Source organism: Cornus florida, unplaced genomic scaffold, assembly GCF_030987335.1.
Source record: "Cornus florida cultivar Cherokee Brave unplaced genomic scaffold, ASM3098733v1 CherokeeBrave_3.0.0_Hap2_Chr02, whole genome shotgun sequence".
Lineage (NCBI taxonomy): Eukaryota > Viridiplantae > Streptophyta > Magnoliopsida > Cornales > Cornaceae > Cornus > Cornus florida.
This window is the reverse complement of record NW_026775572.1, coordinates 77,511,458-77,522,435: the sequence shown is the minus strand read 5'-3', so window position 1 is coordinate 77,522,435 and position 10,978 is coordinate 77,511,458. Positions and strand designations below refer to the sequence as shown.

Here is a 10,978-nt window from a genome sequence, read left to right as displayed (position 1 = left end):
TCCTTGAGAATATGATTGGTTAGGAAAATGAGAATTAGCAAATTGATTTCCTTCTGAGTTATATGGTCTTGAACCTTGGGATCCTTGGCTTTGAAGTGGAGGTGGAATGTATTTCCCTTGAAAACCGCCTTGGGAAGAGTTTGAGCCCTCCCTTGGTTTTTCCAAGAAAAATTAAGATGATTCCTCCAACCGGGATTGTAATGATTACCATAAGGATTGTTCCCTTGGTTCACAAATGTTGCATTAACTTGCTCAATGGATTCATTTTGAATTTGTCCATGAGGACAATTAGAAGTAGAATGAAGAACACTAGAACAAGTTATACATGATTCATTTTGAGCTCTAGGAGAATGATTAGGAAAGGAAGACACTTGATTCGCCGAGTTTTGATTGATCAATTGATCAAATTTTTGAGATAAAGACTTCATCTCGGCGGTTATATCATTTGAGTGGTCAACTTGATATAAGCCAACACTCTTCCTACCTTAAGAATTTCTACCATTCCTAGATGACAATGTTCTATGCAAAGAGTTTTCACTCATGCTCTCATAAAGACGCCACACGTCTTCCTCTTGCTGGTCTATATAAGAACCTCCCATTGAAGCATCAACCATGCCTTTATAATTGTCCGATAAGCTTTCAAAGAAGAATTGGACCAATTGCCATTTAGGCATGTCATGGTGAGGACACTTCCTAAGCAATTCATTGAAGCGTTCCCATGCCTCGTGGAAAGTTTCTCCCTCCCCATGTGTGAATTCCCTAATTGCGGTTCTCATAGCATTGGTCTTCGAAACCGGATAATACTTTTTCAAAAATTCTTGTTGCATTTCTGCCCAAGAAGTTATAGAAAAAGGCCTAAGGTTGTTGAACCAATACTTCGCCTTATCTTTAAGGGTGAATGGAAAAAGTTTCAGCCTTAAAACTTCTTCCGGCATGTCCGTGTATCGAACGGTAGAACAAACTTCAAGAAACTCATCCAAATGCTTGTAAGGTTCTTCACTAGGAAGTCCATGAAAGTTAGGTAGCATTTGGATAGTTTGTGCTTTAATTTCATAATGGTGTGCTCTAAATGGTGGCAATTGAATGCATGTGGGTGCATTATACTCATTAGGCATATAGTGATCTCTCAATGCGAGTGGTGGATTAGCAACTTGAGGTGCAACATGGACACCTTGGTTATATTGAGCTTGATTAATGATGGGGGGTTGTGGTGCATACATTGGCCTTGGAATTCCCATTGGAATTTGGCCTTGTTGTTGAGGAGGTTGATGAATGTATGGCCTAGGCATGCCTAATGGAACTTGCATATTAGCATTTTGCACATTAGGGTGAAGGATGCCTTGTTGGTCTATGTGACCAAGGTCTTCAACATGATCATCATTGAGAGCATCCATTGGTAGATTGGTTCTATGTGAACTTCCTCTTCCCCTTGGATTCCTAATAGTGGATCCTAAATGCAAATCAAGAGGGACAAGAGTAGGTCTCAATGAACGACGACCATGCATGCACAATGCAACACGAATAAGCAACTTTCTCAACAATGCAATTAAACTTCACAACCACAATTTTCAAATGCAATGTATGTCAAATAAATGCCTCCACGTGGGCCCCCGATTTAACTAAGGAGATTGAGTAAGAAGGTCTCACAATAGTCCTTTAGCACTTCAACTCCAAATTTAAAAGCTTAGCTTAGCAAAAAAATTTTAGCAACTCTTCATTATAAGCATTTTTCCTTTGCTTTGCTTTGCTCCTTAGCTTGGAAGTTCTTTGCTAGCTCCTTGCTCAATGCACCTTGTTAATGAAGAACAAACTTAATAAGTAATCAAAAACAGAAAATAAAAAGAAAGTAAAGACACGATCAAAAGAGTACTAATCCTAATTGAATTTCACAATTCGACGTTGCCAATTTAAAATCCCCGGCAACGGCGCCAAAAACTGACCGGTCCTTTACAAGGGTCGCGATACCAAGTCAAGCTTGAGAGTTGTGTGTGTTTAGGAGGTGGCCAAGTTTTACATTTATAAAAAGCCACTACTACCTTTCTCTATATAAAATATAGATAGGGCGAGTAGGGATCGTCCCAAGGGATTTGATGGTGTATCGAATTGTGAAACTATGGTAATTAGGGTTAGTAGGTCAAGTGATCACACAATTGGTTGGTTGGTTGATTAAGCTAAATTGAATTCAACTAAATAAAATAATATGAGGTAAACAAGAGAGAGAGGTCTTGGGGTGTAGAGATCACCACCAAGCAATACTTTTCTATACTACTAACAAGTGATCAATTGAGGGTAATGGATGTGTTGCAATATGATAAGGGTGTGTGTGCATTAGGTTTATTCAATTGGCAAGGATGACAAATCAAGCAAGTATTGTCTAAACATCATGTGAAGAGCACAATATATCTAAGCAATAGAGCATATATTATCTAGACAACATGGGGATAGCACAATAGATCAAAACAAGTCATTAATCCTTCATTAAGCTCACAATCCACATGCAACACAATATTAGAGGAATATGCCATTTGGACTCACAAGCATGGAACATCAAACATCAAGAGTAGATTGTCCTCCCATCTAACATTATACTACCACTACACTAAATCTACACTACTAGCATGAAAATAAAGCTATCTAGACTAGGGGAGAGGCACAAACCATCAAGAATAGGCATAAACCATCAAATGAACCAAAATAACATTCATTAAGCATATCATCTTGATAATCTCTAGATCTATAGCATCAATACACATAGACATGCATCAAAAACACTAAATCTAGAGATAAGCACATGAATATCCTACTCTAGCATACATAGACATATGGGTAGAATAGAATAGTCAATTGGAAGCATTAAACCATACAAACCATGAAATAATCAAGATTTATATATACATGAATATCAAGATGTATCATACAATGCTAATCCCTCAATAATACACAAGATTAGAGTATAGAAAGCATGCTTGGGGCTAATTCTAGCCCCAAGAAGATGTCTAGCCACTCATGGTAGTGATGATCCAACCCTCAAGGGCTAACTCCATGGCTGCTCCTTGTAGATGAAGATCTCCTCCAATGGTTGCTCTAGCTTCCTCCCTTCTTCCTCTCCAAGAATAGCCTCCAAGATGATTTTCAATGTGTGACAAGAGACTCTAGACTCCTCTCCAAAAAGTGTATCATATTCCTTATATAGGTAGGTCAAATACACCCTATGATGAGCTGTGGTCGTGCAAGGCATATTCTCCAATGATTGGGTGAAGGACGGAATAAATGAGCTGGACTTTAACTTTTTCTCGCTGGAGGAAGTTCGATCGATCGAACCTTAACTTGGATCGATTGAAGATGGGTTCGATCGATCGAACTGCATCTTGGATCGATCGAAGTGGTCTGACTCCTCCGGATAAGGACAAGGCTGAGATATTTCGAAGATATTTATGGGGAAAAGGACAAAAGTGGTTGGTAGACGTACAGCTGTGGATAAGATCAATCATTTGAATAGGACAAAATAGGGTTCGATCGATCGAAGGTGATGTTGGATCGATCGAACTTGGAATTTCAGCAAAGGCCAAGGTTGGATCTATCGAGAAGTACTGTGATCGATCATAGATGTTCGATCGATCGAACTCTAAGTTGGATCGATCGAACTTTTCAGCTGCACAACTTTGATTCCTTTTTGCTCCTTGCTTTCTCCACTTTGCTCCCTCCTTTGGTTTATCTCAGGATTGCTTCAATTAAGCTCTTATTTGGCTGAGTTAGCTCAATTTTGGGATTAGTGCCTAAAAATATAAATAACACGTAATAAGTCTAAAACGGCAAAGTAAGATAGATAAAGGTACTAGAATGCTTAAGCTTAACGGGTTTAAATGTGCACTTTTCAGTGCTCATCACATGCAAATCAGATTTTAATCTTCGTTTAATTCCCTAAAGTTATACTAAAGGTGTATAGAACACGAGATCTAAGGGAGAAGTGTAGAACGAAGAAATTGCCTCAAGTTTTCGGATTGAAAACCAAACTCATTCTTTATTCTTCTTCTCTAAAGCCGGCAACCTTGTGCTACCTTTGTTCTTCTCTCATCACTGGCCGATCTTCTCTCTTTCTTCTTTTTCTTCTCCGGCTGCCCCTCCCTCTCCCTCTCCCTCTCTCTCGTGTAATTATTTTTCTTCTCTAAACCCTACACACACTATACATACATATATATATATATATATATATATATATATATATATATATATATATTTGTTTTTTCTTAGTTGGTACTCGCACACACATGCCTCTAGTAAGGCTCGAATCCCTGACCTTCTTTTGGGAAATAGGAGCTTGGTACCGCTAAACCACTGGCCCGTTGGTCATATATATATTACACATAATTCTAATCCTATAACACGTTTGACTAAAGAAAATAATAATAATAATAATAATAACAATAACAATAACAATAATATATATATATATATATATATATATATATATATCCATACCTGTGGGCTATAGCCTACATTCATAATGGCTTCCTTCCAAGTAGCCCAAGACTCAACTAATTGGTCTAACCACTACAAGCCTAACCCAGACTTATAATAAAAATAATAAAACATTTAACTACATCAAACAAACATTTAATAACAAATATACAATTAAACTAATTATAACCAATGACAATTAAACACATTATATCACATGATCAATTAAATAATAAATAAATAAAACATTTTTAATTTAATCAATCCACATAAACAAATAGCCAAATAATTGAAATAAATGCAATAAAATAAATAAATGTCATGAAAATTAGGGGTATTACAAGATTACGACAATCATCTTCCGTGACCCAACGTGTATCAAAGTGAAATGTCCTATGTGTATTAGGAGTGAATGGATTAATATTAAACAAGAGAACACTATGGTCCGATCCTGCGACAATCAAATTAGAAACTGAAACTTTTGGAAAAGAAGTTCTCCAATTGCCTGTAGCAAGAACTCGATCCAATCTTTTTTGAACATTCGCCACCCCACTTCGATGGTTATTCCAAGTAAAGGGATATCATGTGTACCCCAAATCCCAAAGATTGCAAGAATCCACAAATTTCCTAAAATTCTTTAAGACCCAGACTGGATTAATATTACCTCTTCTCTTATCCGATGGCCAGATAATGTCATTAAAATCACCAGCAATCACCCACTTAGTAGACCTTGGAGCCAAATCATGTTAAAAGTATAACCATTGTTGGAATCTGATGCGGTTAGTTGGGCTTGTATACACCACTGTCAACATCCAACTTACATGAGCTGCAGTTTCGACCATTACTATAATTTGGAAATCATTTTTATCAATAACCCGAATAGACACCTCATCAGCCCACCATAGCACAAGTCTCCCTGTTGTACCATGAGGCTCAATCATACAGCTATTTGAGAAGCCCACTTCACATTGGATTTTATTAATTTTCCGACTCCCATTCTTTATTTCGATTAGTGCTAACATGGTTGGGAACTGAAGCTTAATTAACTTATTTAATTGTTGGACTGTCAGGGGGTTCCCCACACCCAGGCAGTTCCAAACAAGCATTTTGATTAATCCAGCTGGGGCCACTTTCGATTGGCTTCCTCCACTGTGCTAATAGATTTCTCATCATTTTCATATGCATTGTCATGGTCTCTATCTCAATCTCGATCTCTCGCCAATCATTTAGAGTCATATGTTGTCTCAAACTATACCTTATTCTGAAGGATGATATCTGGTAGGATTGCCCTCGTTTCTTCTTTATCCCTTTACTATCACTATGAACCCCAAGTTTAAATGACTAGCGTTAATTTGATCCCAACTTTAAGGGATTTAACGGAAGTTACTGACTTAGCTTTTAGTTTTGACTTATTACAATAAGCCCAAGATGATAGCTTTCACATATTTGACTCATCCGGATTGGATATATGAGTTTCCTTATCTTTAGTGTTACTTAATGAGGATTCAACTTCATTATTTAGGTTATGTCTTTGTGCTGTTAAAATTAATTCAGTTTATGGCCCTTCAACCTCTATTTGGGCTGGAGATGGATCTGAAGGTTTTTTTCTTTTTTCCAAAGCCACACCAGATCTATTGTGATGGCCCATCATCTTATCTGCCCCCATAATTATAATTGGGCCTGGGTTTTGAAACCCAATCTTTCCCTCGAAAGCCTCCAGATAATTGTTCGAGATAATGTTTTCATCACGTGACTGATGCAAAAAAATTGATAGGACAGGGCGTGCACGGTGTTATAGATCATACACAACCTTCTTTTTTGTGTCTTGAGGACATTAGACTATTGTCAGAAAAGTTGATCCTGACTAAACAAACTTCTTCGTCAAATGTCAAACCAGAGTTTTGAAGGAAATATCACCGATCAATTTCATCATTGAGTTTTTTTTCATTTGGAAAAGGACAAATGATTTTCTTAACTCCCCATCGTCAAATAACCATAACCCATAAAAGTTCACCGGATGCGACGACGAGGCACCTTTCTTCAATTTAGATGGGCATGAAATTTCAGTGTGACCGAGCTTCCCATATGAATAACAGAAGATGGGTAATTTTTCGTAGAGAAATGGGGCCCAAAATGGAAGTTTGTTACTCGATTGGAGCTGGACATCTTTCTGAAGTGGTTGAGTAATGTCAATTTTGACTCAAAGATGAAGAACGCAACCACTGCTTTCCAGACCCTTGTCATGGATCTCCACCTTTACACATTTTCCAGCATCTTTAGCAATCCTTTCCCCAATGGCATCAGTTACGAAGGGAGGTTCGAGGTCAAGTACTTGGATTTAAAACTCCGTATTAGTGAAGAAATCGTCACTGAAGAGCATCCCCTCCTGCCATGGCTTGAGTACTATGAGATGACCTTCAAAGTTTCAAGGCCCATTTTGCAATATTTTCTTCCTATCCTTTGCATCCGGGATCAAAAGTTAAAAAATACTTGGCCCCACATAATAGACTTCCATAGAATCTTCAATCTTTCACAATTTCCCCAAAGTTTGATGAATCCAGTGAGCATTGAAGATATGATCTGTCCATATCTTTGCAAAAATACTAAGACCACAACAGCGGATACCCGCACGAGTGTCCTCCTCTGTAAGTGTAATGATTTGGCTTTCTTTTTCCGTAAGCAAAAAACCTTGAAACATGGAAGCCCTGAAAGAGAAAATAAGATGCCAAAAGTAATATAAAAGGCTGCAATTGGATATGAGAAAAAGAAAGAGTAAAGGTAATTCATGCAATAATTGAGAAACGTATGTACAATAAAGAAGTGGTCGACGGCAAAATAAGGAAAAATAATTGTTGCAAGGGAACCAACAAATAGAAAACAATAAATATCATATGATTATCAACCCATGGTAGTCAGAGATAGATACAAACTATCCTCACAACCAAAGAATTAGGATACCCAAAATAGCAAGGACGTGAAAACTCCTACAAGAGGAAACTCCTACATAGAGGAAAGTGTCTAATTGATGTTGTCAATTAGTTCTTTTGAGTGGTGTCCGGGGCTGTGAGTTTATGCACTATATATCACCAATAAAGGATATCTATTATCTGGGGCTTCACGTCAATAGGCATTGTGATGATATTGAATTTTTCACTGCTAAGGTTGTTCTTGTGGATGAAAATTTTTGGGAGGAATTAAAGAAAATAGAGGATAAATGGGAGGAAACATTAAAACAAATTTTCAATACATTAAGGTCAAGTCCTCAAAGGTATCAAATTTATTTTATACTCATATATGATCTGCATTGAAACTCGAGGACGAGTTTATTTTGAAGTGGAGGGGACTAATGTAGGACAAATTTTAATATTTTTTTAATTAGGTTTTTAATTTATATATAATTTTATTTTTATAATTTTGAGAGATATTTTACTTTTAGGTAATTTTCTTATATTTTTAGTTTCCTTAAGCAATCAGTTTCTATTTTTTATTAATTAGGTTTCTTTATGCTATTAGTTTCTTTTACAATTTTACGATTTTATTTATTATAAAAACATGTATTGCGTGTTGAGATTTTAAAAAGATTTTAAAACTCGTTTAAAATATTTCAATATTCCTTTATTATTTAATTTCATTATTTGAATTTTATATTGTAACTTACTGATTTAATTTCCATGAATTACACTATAATGTATATAATTTATTGGGTTTTTGTTATAGCAAATAAAGAGTTAGCCATTTTGGCTTCTTGAGGAGGCCTATATATATGGCAATGGGATGCACTCAAAGGGATATACCAAACTGCTTTACCACATTTGCGTATTACTTTTCTAGCGATTATCCTATCGATATCCTTCATATATTTCACTATTTTGGACAACTCGACATTGGAGACTTGGTCCTTTTGCCTTCCTGCAATCGTGCACATAGAGGAGGCATTGCTAAGAGCTGATTGGATTGTATCTTAGAGTTGACTAGTACGGTCTGCACCTGCACATAAGGGAGGGCTATCAACTTTAGGTCAACGTATTTATCACGTGCCTCTTTATATTAGGTCAGTCTTTCTTTAACTTTACTTTTATATTTTATTTGTTTTATTTCTTTTACATGTAACGATTATATTTAAATTGTGTGTCTATATATATATTTGCACGCAACTAGTATCATACAAAACTACTATGTTCTCATTGATTTAATTTCTACAAAGCTTACTTTAATTGTCAATTATATTTATATAATATTTTAGTGTGATTTGTTTATAATATTTTAGTGCATAAAATTATATTTCCATAACAGTCTAAAGTTAATAGTTTCTCTAAATAGCTTCTTAACTTATTGCCCAATTTGTAAAAGAGCTAATTTTTTATTTTTTATTTTTTATTTTTTTTTATTGTGAACGAAACGTGTTTTGTTTTGGAAATTAAAATTACAATACGATTTATAAAATTAAAAAATAAATAAATAAAAGGTATTGCAAAGAGTTGTGTTGATTATGTTTGGTGAGTTTAATTTATAATTTGTTTTATAAGAAATTCAATTTTTTGGAAAGGGTTCTATTTTCAAAAGGAAACAATTTATTGGGAAAATAGTTTTCCAGCACTTTTGAATTTAAATTGGTGTTTTTAAAACTGTTTTAGCATTGAGTTATATATATAAAAATATATATAAGACAATTTATTTTTAAGAAAATCTGATCACATATATATATATATATATATATATATATATATATATATATATAAGGCAATTTACTTTTTAAAAATCAGATCAAGTTATTATTAGAAAACAGTTACTATTATTTGTCAAAGAAGTCAATTTATTGAAATCTTTTTCTTTTTTTTTGGACATTTAAATTGTTGTATTGAAACTGCTTTAGTATTAAAACTATTTTAAGCGTGAAAAGTTATTATTCTTATTTTAAATTGTGTATTTTATATTGTGCATCCTTTTGCTTTAATTAGACGATCTGCATCTAATTTATATTGTGTTGAAAATTTTTATAGTGACTTTAATCTCAATAGGAAATTGACCCTACAACTTTCACGTAAGTAAACTTGATATCAAATTCAATTTGAGGTCTATAATATAATGATGATGATAGAGATGGGAGGCTCTAGCAAGATCACCTTAGGATTTAATCCTTCGATTAATCTTACCTATGATAACATTGATTGGTGGTTAGACTTGGGGGCAAATGTACATGTATGCTTTAGTAGTGATTGTTTTAAGACTTATCAAAAATTTAATGGTAGAAGTGTAACCTTAGGAAATAAATCTATCGCACAAATTTATGGAATTGGAGACGTGGAATTAAAGATGACCTCTAGGAAGATTCTAACTTTAAAGGATGTGCGACATGTACCCGAAGTGAGGAAAAATTTAGTTAGTGGACCTTCTTTAGTACAACAAGGGTTTAAAATTGTAATGGATTCAAATAGAGTTGTAATCACAAAAAACAATGTTTTTATGGGTAAAGGTTATATTAGTGAGTGATTATTTAAATTGAATTTTATTTTTGATGTGAATGGAATCTTTTCACAAATTTATAGCGTTGAATTTTGTGATGTTTGTCATGGAAGACTTGGACACGTTAGTTTGAAGAAAATTAAAAAAACTGATGGATCTTAATTTACTCTCAAAGTCCAAGGTAAATTTTAAGCATAAGTGTGAGATATGTGTGTTGTGGTTTTGTGGAGTCTGATTAGGTAATTATTTTTTAGGAAGATTTAATTATATGGAAACTTCAATAGTACTGAATTTTAGGGAAAATTCAGTTTCCTAATCTGTTAGGGAAAATTCAGTTTCCTAATATGATTTGACTTCCTTATTGGTTTAAGGAAAATTTAGTTTCCTGATTTGATTTAATTTCCTTATTGGTTTTGGATTCTACAAAAGGCAAGTTCTTGTAAGGCAAGTTTGGAACTCTATAAATAGGGGTGAAAATTAGAGATAAAGGTGTGCCAATACAAGAGAGAGTAATTGAGAGAGATTGAAAGAGAATTCTCCTTGTAATTCTTCATCTTTTTCATAGTGAATTTGTTCGGTGTGCTTCATGGACGTATCCCTAAGATTTGAGTGAACCATGTATATCTTGTGTTCTTGTGTGTGATTTTTTCTTTGTGATTACTTGATTATTCCTCTAACAACGTGCGTTGTTATTTTGCATTTCCGCCACAACAACTGGAATCAAATTCAGTTGATTGTGTAGTGCAACTTTAACAATTGGTATCAGAGCCTTTGGTTGAGAACCTAGGGCACGGAAGGTGTTTGACGAAATTTCGAAAGTCTTTCGATTAGATCTGTCCGTTCAAGTGGGAGTAGTGGCATCAGAAGATAAGACATCCACATCCATGATCGAGAAGTTCGATGGCACAAACTTCGGTTTCTGGAAGATGCAAATAGAAGACCTCTTGTTTCAAGAAAATCTGTATCAACCTTTGGGAGAGAAGCCAGAGGATACAAAGGATATAGATTGGGAATTACTTGATAAGAAGGCTCTTGGCACCATCAGATTGACGTTGTC

General features: G+C 34.9%; 1 pseudogene; it reads left to right on the top strand.

The window, feature by feature from the left end:
• The first annotated feature begins 672 nt into the window (after window positions 1-672).
• LOC132298003 (small nucleolar RNA R71) lies at window positions 673-771 on the top strand (annotated as a pseudogene).
• Window positions 772-10,978: the final 10,207 nt, after the last annotated feature.